Genomic DNA, 19202 nt, shown 5'->3' on the forward strand with positions numbered 1-19202 from the left:
GTTTCTGAGCCTTTGTTTCTTGACAGTAATAGCTGCCATATCCTAGGCTCCTACTATACCCCAGGTAGGATGCAAGGCGCTACCTTACAGTACTGCATCCCGTGCTCCTTAAATACTTGCATACTTCCCATTGTGGCTTGGTGAGTTAAAAATCTGACTAGTATCCATGAGAATGTGGGTTCAATCCCTGGCCTTGTTCAGTAGATTAAAGGATCCAGCGTTGCCATGAGCTATGGTGTAGGTCACAGATGTAGCTTAGATCTGGCCATGCTATGGCTGTGGTGTAGACCAGCAGCTGCAGCTTCAATTCGACTCCCAGCCTGGGAACTTCCATATTCTTGGTGTGGCCCTAAAAAAACAAAAGAGAAAAAAAAAAAAAAGAGAGAGAGAGAACTTGCAAGGAAGCTTGTACAAATGAGAGAATGAGGCTCAGGATGCTTAGCTATTTATTTTAGCACTAGATTGTGATGGAACCAGAGTCCGAACTCTGGTTATTTGAGCTAGACAAGCTGTGTGGTAGGAAGTAGTACCACTAGACTGCAGTCAATGTGCGATGCCCAGCTGGCAAGCCCAGTGCCCTAGGAGCATCTCAGAGGCTAGAAGCCCACTGCTAAGCCTAATCCACTGTTTCTTTTTCTTTTCTCTTCTTTTTTGGCTGCCCCATGGCATATGGAATTCCTGGGCCAGGGTTCAGATCCAAGCCACAGAAGTGACCTATACTGCAGCTATGGCAACACTGGATCCTTTAACCCACTGTGCCAGGCTGGGGATCAAACCTGTGTCCTGGTGCTGCAGAGATGCTGCCCATCCCTTTGCACCACAGTGAGAACTCCGTATTCCATTCTTTCTTTTGCGAGATTCAGAGCTGTGTGGCACACACACACACCACACACCCGAATCTTCATCTGGCAGCAGACACCTCTGGTCCATTTCCCATCTTGTCACCTGCCTTAGACTTGTTTGCATACGCCCCCCCCCCCCCAATACAAATTTGTATGTTGAAATCCAGTCTCCAGGGTGATGGTATCAGGAGGTGGGACATTTGGGAGGTGATTAGATCGTGAGGGTGGAGCCTTCATGGATGGGATTAGTACCATCGAAAAGGAAACCCCAGAGAGCTTCCTTGCCCCCTCCACCATGTGAGGACACAGTGAGAAGACAGCCTTCCCTCTGTAAGATAGGAATAAAACCCTATGCATGACACCAAATCTGCCAGAGCCTTGATCTCAGGCTTCCCAGCCTCCAGACTGATAAGAAAGATAGGTATGTTGTGTACGCCACCTCGTCTGGGGTACTGCATTACAGCAGCCCAAATGGACTTCAACTCCGACACACTCTAATATTTAGATCCTATTCCTGCTACAGAATATCCCCAAGATGAAACTTTGGAGAAGATCTCCTTTCTATGACTTGAGTTCCTCTCTTCCTTCAACCTCTAAATCTCTTTATTTTCTTTTTTTTTTTTTTTTCTCCTGCAAAGTACAAGGCAGCCAGACTTGCTTTACTGTAGAAGAATCATTGATTGTATAAGTGCAGTTTAGGGAATAACATTGGTTAACTTTTGCTTTTCCTAACTGGTTCGGTGATTAGATTTCCAACAGTTTTCAAAAAGCTTTAGGGACATGCACAGGGATAGAAGCACACTTGTGGTGGTGGTGGGGGGTGAGTGTGTGTGTGTGTGTGTGTGTGTGTGTGTGTGTGTGTGTGTGTGTGTGTGCATGCGGTCAAAATGTATAGTTTACTTAGAAGAGATAAAGGAAGTTTTATTATTTTCTAGAGCAGACTACCTGGAAAGCCGACTATGACTTAAAGCTAGCTCTGTCCAGTCAACACATTCCTCTCCCACACCTGGACACTCAAAGCTCTTATGTTATAGAAAAATGTAATTTTATTAAGAAAAATCATGTTTTTTCTGTGACTTATCTATAACTTACGGAGTTAGGATTAAGGCTAAGGCAACAATATTTTCTAATCATAAATCACTTGGGTCACGAAGAAAGCAGAGGAGGGCTGGTTAAAAGTGGTTTTAAGCTTCCTAAGGGCTTAAATCCTTAGGTAAATTTCTCCTCCTCGTCTTAAATAAAACAACTTTAGGAAAGGAGAGCAGGCTAAACTACATTGTTCACAAAACTCAGACTGCTGAGGAAAATGAACATGAGCATACTGCTGACGGCATCTGAAATGCCTGACTGTGTTGAGTTTGAATCCAAAAGTCCTGATTGGTATTAGATATTTTTTGCCCTAACAGTACCTCATGTACATGGTGGATCAAATACAGCCAGGCCTTTTCTGTTCTCTTTCTTTTTCTTTTTAGCATTTTATTGAAATATAGAGTCAGAAAAATGTGCCTACAGCAAATGTACAGCTCCATGAATTTTTTTTTACAACCCGAACACGTGTGTATTTGTAACCAAGCTAGTGCCCTGTGGGGCTCTTTGGCACACAACACTTTCCATGTCCTCCATTTCTTGTTTTTAGGGAATAAGCTTCAGTCTCCATGACCTTCCCTGAGTTCCAAAGGACAGCTGCCAATCAGGGAAGGGAGGGGATGCAGGCACCAGGAGGAGGAGCCGAAAGAGACAATAGTGCAGGAGTTCCGTCATGGCTCAGTGGAAACAAATCTGACTACCATCCCTGAGGATGCAGGTTTGATCCTTGGCTTCCCTCAGTGGGTTAAGGATCCGGTGTTGCCATGAGCTATGGTGTAGGTCGCAGATGGAGCTTGGATCTGGCGTTGCTGTGGCTGTGGTGTGGACCAGCAGCTACAGCTCCGATTCAACCCCTAGCCTGGGAACCTCCCTATGCCTCAGATGCAGCCCTAAAATGAGACAATAGTGCAGCCTTGGAGCAGGGTCCTGGTTCCTCCTTAAGGAATATGCATATCCTTGAGCCTGTCTGCAGAACTGAAACTCCAACAAATGGAAGATGTTAATGAAGCATTTGTCCTCTTGGGAGAAGGAGGGCCACCAGAACCAGTCCTGGGGCCACTAAACACCAGCTTTGAAAGACAATGCAGGTTTCCCTTCATGGCTCAGTGGTTAACAAACCCTGCTGGGATCAATGAGGATGCAGGTTCGATCCCTGGCCTTGCTCTGTGTGTTAAGGATCTGGTGTTGCACTGAGCTATGGTGTAGGTCACAGACATGGCTTGGATCTGGCGTTGCTGTGGCTGTGGTGTAGGACTTTGGCTACAGATCCGATTCAACACCTATCCATGGGTATGGCCCAAAACAGCAAAAAAACAGAAAAGAAAAGAAAGAAAAAGAAAACAATCCAAGCTTGTCTCTTCCCCGACCCTTATCTGTGGCCCTATTTTCCACTCCTCAAACTATAAAACCACCTCCTAACCCCTTCAAAGTTGGTGTTAAGTGGTCCCAGGACTGGTTCGGGTGATCCTTCTTTTCGGATTGAAGAATGCTGCATTAACATCTTCCATTTGTTGGGGATTTTAGTGCTGCAGAAGAACTCAAAGATACTGTTAACTATTATTCCTTGAGGAGGACCCAGGCCCCTGCCCCCAGGCTGCCCTTGTGTCTCTTGACTGCTCCTCCGGGTCTCTGCATCCCCTCCCTTCCCCATTAGCAACTGTTTGAACTGGGGGTGGGGGTGCCAAGGAGACTGAACAAGGCCTATTTCCTAAAATGCAATGGGGGACATAAACTTTTGTGCCCAGGAGCCCCACGGGGTCCTGCTGGGTTTCACATCCACGACCTACGCCACAGCTTTCAGCAACGATGGATCCTTAACCCACTGAGTGAGGCCAGGGATCAAGCCCACATCCACTTGGATACTAGTCAGGTTCTTAATCTGCTGAACCACAACAGGAACGCCTCGATTATTTTTCAAGTCTGCTTCTCCGAATCGTCTGGAGAGGGAAAGAGAAAATCTGGAATGGAGAGTGAGAGAATTCCAGGGTACAGGTGATGTTTTCTTTCTTCATCTGAGTACTGAAGATGTTGCCAAAACTCTCCTTCACCCAAAATGCTGTCTCTGAGTTTCCTACACAGCACTGGTGGACAGAGGCTGAATTTCGACCACAGAGGCAGTTCCTATCTGGTGTTGCTCTGGCTATGGCTGTGTCTGTGGCTGCCAGCTACAGCTCTGAGGACAGGCAACCCCATGGATAGTGCAGTCAGAGAGGCTCTCTGGGGCTCTGGCACTGCTGGGCTCATGAGGAGGAATCCCAGTATGGAATCAGCCTGGGGCTGGGCAGGGGGGCTTCACTTTGGAGGTCACTGGCTCTTTTTCTTCTTCCCAACTGCATTAGATCAGCATTTGAAATGGTAGTGATGAATACACCAGGTCAGTCTCAGCTGTTAAATCCTTGACTGGGGAAAGTGTCTTATTCTTTCCCTCTCTTTTTAGGGCCATTTCAATCATCTCTATTCTCTGGAGTCCTCTGGCTTAATACATGGCATTTCCCTAATATTTTAAATAATTTTCTCTCTGGGTGCTATTTCAGCCTCATACTTAAAATGTTTTAATATTTTTAGATGATACCCTTCTCTGCCAATATCTCAGGCAGCTTGCAAAGGTGAACTTATACTCTCTCTGTTGTATATAAGACCTATAGTAGCTCTATCTCTTGATTAATATAAGTAAAATTTATAGTTTTCACTCACAACCATCCACATGTATAAATGATATTTTTCAAAACTTAGGGGTGGGGAAGGCTGTGCCCATGGCATGTGGAAATTCTTGTCACAGTAGTGACAACACCAGATTTTAACCCACTGAGCCACATGGGAACTTTCTCAACACATTTCTTTCTTTCTTTTCTTCTTTCTTTCTTTCCTTCCTTCCTTCCTTCCTTCCTTCCTTCCTTCCTTCCTTCCTTCCTTCCTTCCTTCTTTCTTTTTTTCTTTCTTTCTTTCTTTCTTTCTTTCTTTCTTTCTTTCTTTCTTTCTTTCTTTCTTTCTTTCTTTCTTTCTTTCTTTCTTTCTTTCGTTCTTTTGTTCTTTCTCTTTCTTTCTTAACAGCCGCACCTGCAACATATAGAAGTTCCCAGGCGAGGAGTCAAATCTGAATTGGAGCTGCAGCAGCCAGCCACAGCCACAGCCACGCCAGATCTGCACCACATCTGCGACCTATGCTGCAGCTCATGGCAATCTTAACCCACTGAGCGAGGCCGGGGATTGAACTTGCATCATCATGGATACTAGTTGGGTTCTTAACCCACTGAGCCACAGAGGAAACTCCTCAAAACATTTCTCAATCAGAGATGTAATCAATGTAAAGTGCTATGGTTATAAAATGTTTAGTGCTTCTGATCAGTAAAGAAATTTCCCCAAATTCCCTTTCTACTACACTAGGAAAATCATCATTATCCAGGACGGTGCAATTTGAATAGATTGTGGCTATCCCGACCCGACATGAGAAACAGGGATGAATCACTTATTTTGTACGTTAGCAAACAAGAGCAAAAAGCTTTCCTTGATAAGTATTAGATTTTGAGTAGACCAATTCAAGACTGATTCAAGATCTAATGCATCCACAAACTAGATACATAAACTTGACAAGTCACCCAGCACCCAAGAGTCTCAGTTTTATCCCAGAAAAATGTTTGTGGCCGATAGAGATCTCTGAGACCTTTGTCACAGCGAAGTGCTGTTTGAAAGCAGATTACCACAGCTCTCCGCCTGCTGCCTCGGGTCAAAAGAGGGGAACTGGCTTTGCGTCCCTATTTTGCCTCAAGAAATCTGTTGGGTTACTACACAAAGAGATGCCTTTTCTTGCTAGAATTATAAGAAGTTTTTGTAAATAAGATCACCACCAACCCAGTATCTGTATAGAGGAGCTTTGCCCAGTTTTGGCATCATGCTGACCCACTGACCCCCTAGATAATAGACTATTTTAGTATTAAGGTGAACCACCACCATTCCGGCTGGTGGCTGGGGCGAGGATGCTTCCTGTGGCAACGAAACGCGCACACACACGTACACACCACACTGCTTATTCCTCACGAAGGAATCAAAGCTTAAATCCTGGAATTACTACCACAATTTTAAAACTAACTGAATCAGATAAACATTCTGGAACATATGTTCTACTATGGGCTATGCAAGGATCTCACGCCGTCTGAGTATCTAATTAGATTTTCTTAACTACATTAGCAGAATGCCTGGTGCAAAGTTTTTTTTGTTTTGTTTTGTTTTTAGGGTGATGGGACAAAACACAGTTATCTACAAGCAAACGCAGAACTCTGATGTTTCTGAACAACCCAAATCTATCCTCTCGAAAGCTGTGATTCTCTAATCCCCATTTGATGCAAGGTGCATATAGGGAGACTGTGCAACATTATCCAGTACATATTTTGCAGTCAGACACCCTGATTTTACTCTTTTCTAGCTGTGTGATCTTAGGAGTATAAATTACTTCCTTCACGTACTCGTTTCCTCCTTTGTAAATAGGGATACCCGCTTTAGAGAGCTATTGTGAGGATTAAAGGAGATAATACAAACTAAGAGCTTAGAACAGCATCTAGCACACAGTGGGCATTCATTTAACTGATGTTTTTATTATTATTCACATTGCATCTGCTCCTGGAGACACAGAGGAGTCAATTGATTCATTTGCATTATCCAGCGCTAACATTTCTCCTGGCCTTCAGGTACCACTGCCTTCCCAGACACGTGCCTTAGACTCTAAATCATGTGTGTGTTGGGGGCGAAACTCACATGATCCAAATTATTTTGTGCTATTAAAGCACTTATGTTCTAAATGATGGGCAATCAAATCTCATGCTTCAAAGACTAGGTTGATCGTTAAAAAGTCTCTGTTCTTTCTAAATGTGGGGGCGCCATAGCAGATGGCGCTATCAGTGACATAACGTCCTTCCTGCAATGAGCAAGGATGGTTTAATAGGGCCTTACCTTTACAAAGCAATTTTCCTGCTTGTGAGGAGTGTGTGCTCAGAAGTCAAACGACGCAGGTTATACCTCAGCTCTTTCATTTACTTATTGTTTAACCTTTGGGTAAGTTATTAAATTTCACTTACCCTTAGCTTCTCCAGCCAGCAAATGCTAGTAACAGTAGTTACCTCAACATATTGTTGTACATTATTGTGTGTGTTCAAAGAAATAATGAGATGATGCAGATAAAGCTTTTAGTTGATGTGGATAATGCTTTTAGCTACGTCTGACACACAGTTCTACTATTAACTTTATTATCGGTTATAACGTTCTTTCCTGTGTCAATTTATGTGTGCCCTATTTATGGCATAAAAGGCTGATGCTGTAGTGTTTACATCAAAAGAGGGTAATAACGACGTTGTTGTTTTTAAGAAACTTCAAGCATATCTCTCTCAGAAACTTAGAATATTATTACAAACTATGAAGAGAACGTGAATCTCTGTGAAGACATCAGATAACGGTAGGTCTATTTCATGACATAACAGAGGTTTCATTTACTAACTAAATGATTACATGATAACTACAGACAGGCTATGGGAGTCTGAACCCGGTTTTATGTTTTTGTCCTCCTTGAGAAGAGAACGTTGCTATTGGATGCTGTTCTAGTCTCTGAGCTTATAGAACAAGGATCTGGGGTACGTGATGACCTGTGTTACAAACATATCTGTAACCGTCTGCATATATTGTGCAAGACATGGTCAGAGTGATGCTCCTCTAGTCCATTCCCACGTGGATCATTCTGGCCTCTTCCATTGTAATCTAAAAACAAATTTTTTTTTTTTTTTTTTTTGCTTTTTATGGCCGCACCTGAGGTATATGGAGGTTCCCAGGTAGGGGTTGTATTGAAGCTGTAGTCTCTGGCCTCCACCACAGCCACAGCAACTTGGGATCCAAGCCACATCTACAAACTACACCACAGCTCACAGCCACACCAGATCCTTAACCCACCGAGCGAGGCCAGGCATCGTACCTGCAACCTTGTGGTTACTGGTCAGATTCGTATCCGCTGCGCCACAATGGGAACTCCTGAGAACAAGATTTTTATAATGTCCATTCTTTATAAAGTTCAAGACATGTTGTATCATCTGGTCCAGGATATGGTCTACATCATCAATCGGTGTTCCATGCAAGCTTGAGAAGAATGTGTGGTATGGAGAAGTCAGTGTTTAGGTCAACTCTATTCTTATTGATTTTCTACCTGCTTGATGTATGGATTACTGAGAGAGGAATAGTGAAGTCTCCAACTCTAGTAGTGAGTTTGTCAGTTCCATCAGTTTTTTGCCTCACATGTGTTTATGCTCTGTTGTTAGGAGCATACGTTTTAAGGACGGTTTTGTCTTCTTGGAGAATTGACCTTTTATTATGATGTGACTCCTCTTAATTCCGGCTAATTTCCTCATTCTAAAGTAAACTTTATCTGAAATTGATATAATTATTTCAGATTCCTTTTGGTTAGTGTTATCAGGATATGTCTTCTTCTAAGCCTCTACTTTTAACCTATCGGAGTCTTTATATTTAAGGTGGGTTTCTTTTAGGTACGGTGGAATTGGGCTTATTTTTAAATCCATTCTGACAGTTTCTGTCTTCTTTTTTAAATTTATTTTAAATGAGTTTATTTTTATTTTTTCCATTATAGCTGGTTTACAGAGTTTCTGGCTTTTCATCCGTGTATTTAGATCACTTATATGTAAGGTGATTATTGCTGTTGTTGGCTAATGTCTGCCATGTTTGTAACTGTTTTCTGTTCATGCCACTTGCTCTATATTTCTTTTTGGCCCCCTTTTTCTTGGTTCCTTGGTTCTAACTGAGCATTTTATGACGCCACTTCTCTCCTCTCTTAGAATATCCAATTTTATTTTTTACTGGTTGACCTAAAGTTTCCTATATATGTATTTGAGTAATTTAAGTCCATCCTAAAATAATGCTATACCAATTCTTATGAATTGCAGGTAACATAATTATTCCTAATTCCTAATCCCTCTTTCCTACTCTTTATGCTATCAATTATTTTATTTTTCCACATGCTATAATCCCCAATATGTTACCATTATTAACTAATTAATTTGGTTTTGTCTTTTTTAGGGCCCCACCCATGGCACATGGAGGTTCCCAGGCTAGGGGTCAAATCAGAGCTGTAGGTGCTGGCCTAAGCCTCAGCAACGTGGGATCTGAGATCCAAACTAAAGTTCACAGCAACACCAGATCCTTAACCTACTGAGCAAGGCCAGGGATAGAACCTGCATCCTCATGGATACTAGTCAGTTTCGTTACCACTGAGCCACGATGGAAACACCTACTATTATTACTTTAAACAAAGAAATGCCTTTAAATAAATGAATAATATGAAAAATAAAAAACTTATTTTACTTTCATTTATTCTTTCTCTTGGTGCCTTTATTTTTTGGATGTAGAACTGAATTTTAACTCAGAGGTTTATTTTCATTGTTCCTAAAGAACTTTCGTTTGTTTAATAATTTATTGAAGGAAAGTTCTGCCAGCAATACATTTCCTCAGTTTTTATCTTTAAAAATCTTTACTTTTTCTTCACTTTTTTTTTTTTTCTTCTTTTTAGGGTTGCACCTGCAGCTTATGGAAGTTCCCAGGGTAGGGACTGAATCAGAGCTGCATCTGCTAGACTACACCACAGCCAAAACAAGGCAGGATTCGAACTGTATCTGTGACCTAAGCTGGGGCTTGCAGCAATGCTGGATCCTTAAACCGCTGAGCAAAGCTAGGGATCAAACCCAAATCCTCAAAGATACTAGTTGCGTTCTTAACCAGCTGAGCCACAGTGGGAACTCCTTATTCACTTTTGACAGATTATTTCACAGGATAAGGAATTCTAAGTTGGCAGGTTTGGGTTTTTTTTCTTTTTTCTTTCTATACTTTAAAGATTGCATGTCACTTATTATACTATGTTTTCTGCTAGGAAAGTTAGTAGGTTTCTCCTCCTTTTCCTCTATAAGTAAGGTGGCTGTCTTCCTCTCTCTGGCCTTCTTAAGATTTCTCTCTGGCTTTGATTTTTGCCCTTGATTCTACATATCTAAGAATATGGTATTCTTAGGTGTGTTTGGGGTATTTATCCCACTTCATGGTCTTTGAGCATTCTGCATATGTGGTTTAGTGTCTGTAATTAAGTTTGAAACGTTCTCAGACATTGTTACTTCAACCATTTTTTTCCGCTTCATTCTTTCCTTTCCTTCTTGCATACTAATTAAGTGGAGGATACATCTTCTGAAATTGTCCCATACTTCTCTCATATTCTTTTTCTTTGAATTTCAGTTTGAGAAGTTCGGGTGATCTATGTTCAAGCTCACAGACTGTCTCCTCTGCTCTGTGTCCAATCTATTGATGAGCCTATAAATGACAGTATTCTTTTCTGTTAGGATGTTTTTCATTTCTTACATTTCCTTTTGATTATTTCTTGATATTTCCATCTCTCTGCTTATATTACCCATCTGTCTGGGCTGTGTGTAATGTTTGTACATGCCAGATGTTTTGAATTCTTCTGGTGTCCTAGTTTTCATTTCCCCTCTGGATATCTGGCTTCCCTAAAAAATCTTCCTCAGAGAGAGTCTGTATAAGGGATTTGCTGCAAGATTCATTTTAACCTGAAACAGTGCTGCAAAGTTCAGTCTATTGCCATGACATCTGAGGAAACTGGATTTAAAAAAAGAAAAAAAAGTGATCTGGTGGCTATAGTACAGGAACTAGGAGCAACACAACTGAACAAATTTACTTGGTCCTGAAAATTAAAATCTTTGCCTTTTTTTTTTTCTCACTGTTAAACTGTAAGAAGAAGATTAACTCTGGCTGCTCATATTCCCATTTCTAAGGCTTTATAAAAACTGCTACATTTCAAAACAAACAAGCAAAAAAAAAAAAAAAAAAAAGAAAAAAGAGAGAAAAATCCCAAAATCTAATCAGTGTAAAGAAACAGAGAATACAGAAATGTGCAATAACAATTACTTAAAAATTCACTTGAGGAGTTCCCATCATGGCTCAGTGGATACCTATCTGACTAGCATCCACGAGGACACAGGTTCAATCCCTGGCCTTGCTCAGTGGGTTAAGGATCCGGCATTGCTCTTTTTTCAGATTCCACATGTCAGTGAAAGCATTCGATGTTGGTGTCTCATTGTAAAAAGGACAGACTGAACTTCTTTGCAGAACAGATGCTGACTCACAGACATTGAAAAACTTATGGTCTCCGGAGGAGACAGTTTGTGAGGTGGGGGGATGTGCTTGGGTTATGGGATGGAAATCCTGTGAAATTGGATTGTTATGATCATTATACAACTACAGATGTGATAAATTCATTTGAGTAATTAAAAAAAAAGAGAGAGGAAAAAAAAAAAAAAAAGGATCCGGCATTGCTGTGAGCTGTGGTGCAGGCCAGCAGCTGTAGCTCCGATTCAGCCCCTAGCCTGAGAACCTCGGTATACTGTGGGTGTGGCCCTAAAAAAGAAAAGAAAAAAAAAATTAAAGACAAAAAAAATTCTCTTGACAATGAAAATACAAAGAACACTTTCTGAAAGTTCCTGACTTTCTTTAGGCAGTGTGTTCCAAATTAATTTTCTCACTGACAATATACCAGAAGACAGCAGTAACTTATAATACATTTTATGAGACAGAAACAGTGACCTAGGGATCAGACTCCATTCACCTGTCTATTCGTTCAACAGATATTTACCAAGGGATTTCTATTTGTCAGGCATTGTGAGGTGGAGTTACTAATTCATCCTGTGAAATTATGCAAATCGTTTTATCTTTTTCAGTTTCAGTTTCTATAACAGCAAAGAGAATTATATTTGCCCACAGCCATTCTTAGGAGCTTCAAGTGAGCTAGTGATTGTGGATGCCATATAACAACATAGAGTTGTATTTATTTTTATTTTATTTAAACTAAATGTAGTTTACAAGCATTATAAACTAATGTCTGTAAACACATTAGTTTGTGTGGGTGATGTTGATGCTTATTTCCAAACGTCCGTACATTGTCTTCCCTCCTGGGGAACAAAAAAGCTCAGTTTTCCTGGCTTAGTTTTGTGATCTACCCATTTAGAACTTTTGCCTTAATTTCACAAAAGTCAATTTGTGACTAGATAACTTCTTACTAATGTGTACATTTTAGGGAGGCAAAATTTACCCATCAGTTTGCAAATGGAAAAGCTGAGCCAACGGAAGTGGCTGAATGGGTCAAGGTCAGGGTCTAGAAGAAGTGATAAAGAGCTTCAGTCCCTACAGCCATTTTCATATAAAAATCACAGACCCGTTAGACCTGCAATTAATAACAGTAACATCAGGTCTTCGACCATGCAGTTCCTACTTCTCAGAGCTATTCATGGAGGCTCCTGTACTGAAGCCACCATCTCCCCGCCACCGCAGTTTTCCTTTGTTTACGGTTAAGGCATTGCACTAAGAGACTGATTTATCTGTATCTACTTTTCTCACATGGAGACAACTCTCCAGCCAGCATTCTGTGCCTAATTTCCAACCATTATGCTCCCTGGACCAGCATGCTATGCTGTCTAGAGTAGATAAAACCCAGAGTCTCTCTGTATTATACCCATCGAATGATGGAGATATAAATTAAGTTCTAAGCACAGCAAACGCAGAGCAGCAAGGAGCAGTGGTTTATCATAAAATACCAACTCTCCAGAACCCCAGTCATTATGCACAGATAGTTTCCCTGGCGGAAGTCGGATGGTACACGACACATTGTATCTAAACTTCAAGAAAAAGCATTTGTATGACCTTCCTGAGGCTATTACCACATTCTGCTGTCTTTTCTTTGCAGCTTTCCCCTTTGCACTAGAACTCCACAAGGGCAAGTCTTTACATGTCATTCAAAAATTAAGAGCATTAGACTCAGGGCGTGAAAAGGCAGAAAATTAAGGAAAGAAAAAATCTGGGAAAAAAATAAACCCTTCTTGGAAGCAGAAAAGGTAATTTGTCATTTAATTGTTATCCTAGAGAATAAAAATTAAAAAGAACTCTAAAATAAAGTTATTGGACAAAGAATTGTACAGAATTTGTTATGTAAAATAACGCAATCTTAGGGAAGGCAAATACTTCTTGGGGTGACAGAGATCAAATTTATTTTTACAAAGCCAGATATAAAGACTAGAAATACTCTTTCCCAAGTTCCTATTGTGGCTTATCCGGTTAAGGACCCAATATAGTGTCCATGAGGGTGCAGGTGTGATCTCTGGCCTCACTCAGTGAGTTAAGGATGTGGCATTGCCATAAGCTGTGGCGTAGGTCAGAGATGCAGTCTGGATCTGGTGTTGCTGTGGCTGTGGTATAGACCAGCAGTCACAGCTTTGATACGACACTTGGCCTGGGGAACTTCCATATGCCTCAGGTACAGCCGGAAAAAGAAGAAAGAAAGAGAGAGAGAGAAAGAAAAAAGACAGACAGACCCTTTGCCTGATTTTTATTCATCCTTCACATCATCTATTGAAACTATAGAAAAACAGACAGAAAACTTCTGGTTCCAACCTTGTTCCTTCCAATCCTTGCTGGAACTGGGCCCCCCTTGCTGTTGAGTTAAATTCTCCTTATTTTGTAATTTGATAAGTACCAATTTAGGGAAAAAAAAAACTGATGATATTTGGTTATTTATTAAATAAACATTAATAAATAAGGTAATTAGTAAAACAATTTGTTGAAAATAACAACATAAAGTGATATTTGGTAAACTTTTCTAAACAGAGTATTCCAGAAGAAAGAACATGCTTCAGAGATAAAAATAATACTTCAAAGATGATGAATCCGGAGTTCCCCTAGTTGTGCCGTGCTAATGAACCTGACTAGTACCCATGAAGACACAGGTTCAGTCTAGTATCTCCCTGGGTTAAGGATCCCCCAAGTTGTTGTGAGCTGTGGTATAGGTTGCAGATGTGGCTTGGATCTGGCATTGCTGTGGCAGCTACAGCTCTGATTTGACCCCTAGTCTGGGAACTTCCATATGCTGAGGGTAAGGCCCTAAGAAGAAGGAAAAAAAAAAAAAAAGAATGATGATCTAAAATAATCCCATTAATGATGAGTCTAAGCAACACAGTAGTTTGTGCTATTAGAAAGGTGTATTAAAAACCCTAAATCCATCCATCTCAGCTGTGCTCACACTAACTCTGTGAGACCCACAGAAATGGAGGAGTTTCTCTCATTTTTGAATATAGAGAAACAGAAAACAAAATAAGAATCAGGACTACTAAAGAAATTAGAATCTAGCTCATCTGATTATCAGACTAGAGCCTTTTTTGAAAATATTATTGTCCTTTTCGAACACACACACAAGCACAAACGCACATGCACGGAAATCAAAAGAATCACCTTTATTAGTTGATATGATAATTCACATTCATTTGCATATGATAATGTCCTATTAACTAATAACCATCAGTTAGGATGAACAACCACCAGTTTGGACTGAATAAACATAAGATCATTAATTAGAATAGAAGTTATAAAACAACAGCGGCAACTACAACTATCCATTCTGGGGTATTCACTGAGATAAATATTTTATGAGAATTATGTCAATCCATGTTCACAAGATGCCTGTCAATCAGTATGAAGGTTTTCTCTGTACAGACGAGAAAAGTGATCGACAAGGAAATTAAAGCACTTCACTGTAGCATAGGTATCAGCAGCAGAACTGGCATTTGTATTTTGCCAGAACCCACTCCCTCAAACCACACACTGCCCTATCTGGCTCAGTCCTGAGCTAACCCACTTGAGGGTGGTGAATGCTTCCAGAACAGAATCCCCCCACCACCACCATTAAAATAAGCCTCCTTGCAAGGGTTCAGTCCTTAGAATGGAGGATGTGTTTCTAGGAAACATTCTCCCACAACAAAGTGTGATACAGAGATTTTGAAATGCAGGTTTGCTCTGGCTAAGGGTCAATCATTGTGTGTCTTTCATTTACAAATTATGCATTTGCCTTTAAAAGGACTTTTAAGTGGACAAAAGCTCACAGATCAAAGGCACACTGTTAGTGGTAAGGATTTAATTACAGATGCTAGGTTAACCTGCTGGTGCAGGCAGGAACTACTCAAAGAGAACTCAAACCCTTAAGCCTGGGAGTTGGCCTCCAGCACCAGCTAAATTAAAATCTCCATTCTACGGAAAAGGCCAATAGTCTGTCTCCAGACACACTGTAAATTCTTTGGACAAGTTTTCTTGGATAGAATCACACCAATGCAATTTAAGAAAGAGTAATACCTGGAGAAAAAGAGAAAGAAGAGAGGTAAGTGGTTAATCTAAGTTTCTTAGAGTCACTAAAACAACCATCCTGAAAGCCCCAAGAAGGACATTTTCATTAGCTGTACTTTTGCACTTCAGTGGGGTGGGAGGTTATAAGGCAACAAGTTTCTTCCAGCCCTCAAGATACCTACCACCATCCTGGCCTCATGGGTATTTGTTCCACCTTGATGGAAGTTATGCAAACCGAAGAGGTGTAGTTTACATTCTAAAGTGAAGCCCAAAGGGCTTTTTGACCAATTTTGCTTCATGTCCCAGTAAACAAGTTCTCGATACTGAAAAATGGAACATATTTTTGGTTCTATGTGAAAATAAAGTCAAAACTTGAAAGGAGGCTTCAATGGAAAGTCATCAGTTTTATCCCCACACGCCTCCGTTCAGCATCAGAGTTACATGTTCCCACCAGCAAACCCAGTCTTGCTTCAGGCTCTGAAACTGGAACTTCTGTTGGTGAGGAAACTTCTCTGCGAGATCTGTTCTGGCCTTGAAATTGACCTTCCCTGAGATTTCAGCCGTATCGCCAACGATGGATTGGTAAAACCTAGTACGGTAAGGCAAACAGGGAGAAGATGGGCCAAGAACTAACCGTGTGCGTTAGGAGTGATGTGAGCCCTAGAAAGGAGATGGATCCAGTTGCCAATGATGATGCACCCAGTGAGATAAACAAAATTAGGTACGGGGAGGGTGCAAAATGCATAAAGGAGATCTGACACAGAGGGGTGCCTGAGAGTAGGGAAATCTATTTCGGTTTCCAGGATCTGATAGGGATGCAGTAGGATAGTTACACAGGTAGTTGTAGAAGTCCCAGGAGGGACCATAGGTAGAGAGGGGAAACCTAGGGAACGCTGGGAGATCACTGTAAGTTAATAATTGCTCAAGAGGGCCAACAGCATGAGGCAGGCTTGCTTGACTAGTGGAGGCACGAGAAATGCCTCAGGTCATTGGGCAGGGGATGGGGTGAGGCCTGAATTCAGGTTCAGACCTTGGGCAGGAGTTTAAGGACCACCCTTCTGCTGATTTGAATAAGCACCCTGATAGTCCTTGTTTGACCTTATAGGGTCAAATACTCTCTTACCAGGTATCAAGGAGGAGATACTACTCAAAAAAAAAAAAAAAAAAAAAGAGGGAGAGGCAGTCTTTTCCCACCCCCATTTTCCTTGGATGATAAAACTGTAGCCCACCTAATCCTCAGGGCAGAGCCTCCTTGCCTGCCCACTTGCATCTCTCACAAGCATCCTATCCTAATAAATCTATTTCTTGCCTATCACTTTGTCTCTCAAAATGAATTCCTCCCGCAGGGAGGCAAGAAGAACTTGAACCTCAGTGAGTCCAGACACCAGGTGAGTGATTCTAATTGAAAACGGCGGGTTCAAGTTCCAATCTGAGTTTAGGCTGGGTTCAAGTCACAAATGTTGTCAGTTTCAGATCTAAGTTCTTGAACTTGGCTCAAAGGAATGACTCTTTTTTTTTTTTTTTTTAAGAATAAACTAGGGGTTATCAGCGGGAAGGTGGGGGGAGGCAACGTAGAGGTGGGGGGAGTGGGAAGTACAAACAATTGGGTGTAAGATAGTCTACAAGGATGTTAAGGTATGACTGTACTTTCAGTTCAGCGTCTATCACAAACCAGGCAGGGGAAGGAGTCAACATAGTTATAACCATGTTGGCATTTGACCAGCTGAGTTGTTTCCTGTGTGGAGTAGGAAACAGATATGGATAGAATCCCTTGTTGAGAGTCCTATGAAACAACAGAAGGTGCTGCTGCTGCCACCTAGGAATAATGTCTTCTGGCAAGTCAGGACCCCGTGAGTAATACAGAGGTAGATTCTGGACGTTCTGCTCTGTGAAGCTTCCTCTTTTTTGCTGATATTCCATCCTAACTGCTCCCACATGCCTGGGTGCTGAGCATCCTGAAATTGGCAATAATGACCCCACAGTGACAGAGGGCAAGAGAAAGCAAAGGAGAAATTGGGTCTCAGGGTGACCCAAAAGGGAATGACACAGAGGATACTGGTGGCTGAGGTCTGGAGAGGAGACGCAAGGAGAAGCAGTTGGCCAATGGTTTTATTTAAACTCGAAGGTGCAATTACCATTTGATATGACTAGTCTCTACCTGGAAACATTTACCTATTTGCCCATCTAACACTGGACCTTGCCCCTGCTTCCCCTCTGTCGTCTGCTCAGCTTACCATAACAAAATGCATAGACTGGATGGCTTACATAAAAGAAATTCATTATCTCATGGTCCCGGAGGCTGAGTTCAAGATCAGGTGCCACCACAGTCAGGTTTTGGTGACAACCTTCTACCTTGCTCACGGATGGCCACCTTCTCACAGAGTCTTTCCTCTGTGCATGTGTGTGGAGAGAGAGAGAGAGATCTCCCTTCCTTTTCTTTCTTTTATTTTGTCTTTTTAGGACCGCACCCATGGCACATGGAAGTTCCCAGGCTAGGGGTCGAATTGAGGCTGCAGTAACTGGCCTATGCCACTGCAACAGCAACACCAGATCCTTAATCCACCCAGTGAGGACAGGGATCAAACCCACATCCTTTATGGATACTAATCGGGTTCGTTTCCGCTGAGCCATTATGATGGGAACTCCACTTCCTTTTCTTATAAAGTCATCAATCTTACTGGGTTAGGGTCCCACTCTTGTGACCTTATTTAATCTCATTACCTCCTAAAAGCCTTATCTACAAATGCAGTCATACTGAGGGGTAGGGCTCCAACATATGAATGTGGGGGGCCACCGTTTAGTCCCCTAGCACTCCCTCTGGCTAAAATGTCTTAGAGAATTTGTTCTGCTGAAGTTATCTCCTGTCTAGTTACTTCTGATTAATTCCAAGAGCCTCTTCCTAGCCCTTCAGTCCCAAATACCTCCTCATGGAGTCTTAAAGCCCAGAAAACGCTGCTTTAAGACTCCATGAGGGGGTGATCTCAACCCTCTGCCTATAATTCCCCCCCCCCCTTTATTAAGTCAGAGTAACCTTGTTCTGATGATCTCTGAGGACATTCCATAATTCTCGTGAGGATTTTTTGCAGATTATCTATGGATTGCACACTGTAAACTGGTCAGCATCTTCCCCTCTCCTTACCATCTGCCTTAGCTGCCAAGCCACGGCTGGGTTTAGACCCAGGCTCTTCTTATGCTTCACTATCCAAGGTGGCTAATTCTCCATGACACCAATTATGGGGGCTGAGGCTGAGTTCACACCCGCTTTCCAATTTGCTACCCCTCTACATGGACCAAGGCAAAGTCCAGTTTTACGACTAAGTCTCCAGATTATTGATAACAAATTTCCTTTTTTCCCCTTTATTTCCCTTCCGCTTATATGCGTATATAGTTTGCCTTCTATAGTTCCCTATCTTGTGATTCTAAGAAAACCAAGCTCTCTTTTCATGGCCCCATATCATTCCCCCAGCAGATTTCTTTATAAATGATGTACATATTAAAAAGAAGAAATTTTTTTTTTTTTTTTTTTTTTGTCTTTTTGTCTTTTTGCTATATCTTTGGGCCGCTCCCCCGGCATATGGAGGTTCCCAGGCTAGGGGTCTAATCGGAGCTGTAGTCTCCGGCCTACACCAGAGCCACAGCAACGCGGGATCCGAGCCGAGTCTGTGACCTACACCACAGCTCACGGCAACGCCGGATCGTTAACCCACTGAGCAAGGGCAGGGATCGAACCTGCAACCTCATGGTTCCTAGTCGGATTCGTTAACCACTGTGCCACGACGGGAACTCCAGAAGAAATGTTTTTGATTAGGCACATCGTCTAGTTTTTCTGATCCTATTCTTTTTTCATTTAACCTTGAGCCTGATTATTATGCTTATTTTTACAATGACCAAAACTGACAAGGGCACTGGCCATTATGGAGGTTAAAGGCCAGTTAGGAAATAGACATCAATCAGATAATTAACCAACATAAGGGAAATATGGCAATAAAGAAGTGCGCTCTGCCCTAAAGGATTACCTGATGTGCACATCAGACAGAGACCGGATTTAGTTTGGGAAACAGGAAAGGC

The sequence above is a fragment of the Sus scrofa genome, chromosome 9 (assembly GCF_054392235.1).
Source record: "Sus scrofa isolate SSC_HxYL_T2T_F1_AM1 chromosome 9, Sscrofa_HxYL_maternal_Yorkshire_Landrace_v2.0, whole genome shotgun sequence".
NCBI classification, from domain to species: domain Eukaryota; kingdom Metazoa; phylum Chordata; class Mammalia; order Artiodactyla; family Suidae; genus Sus; species Sus scrofa.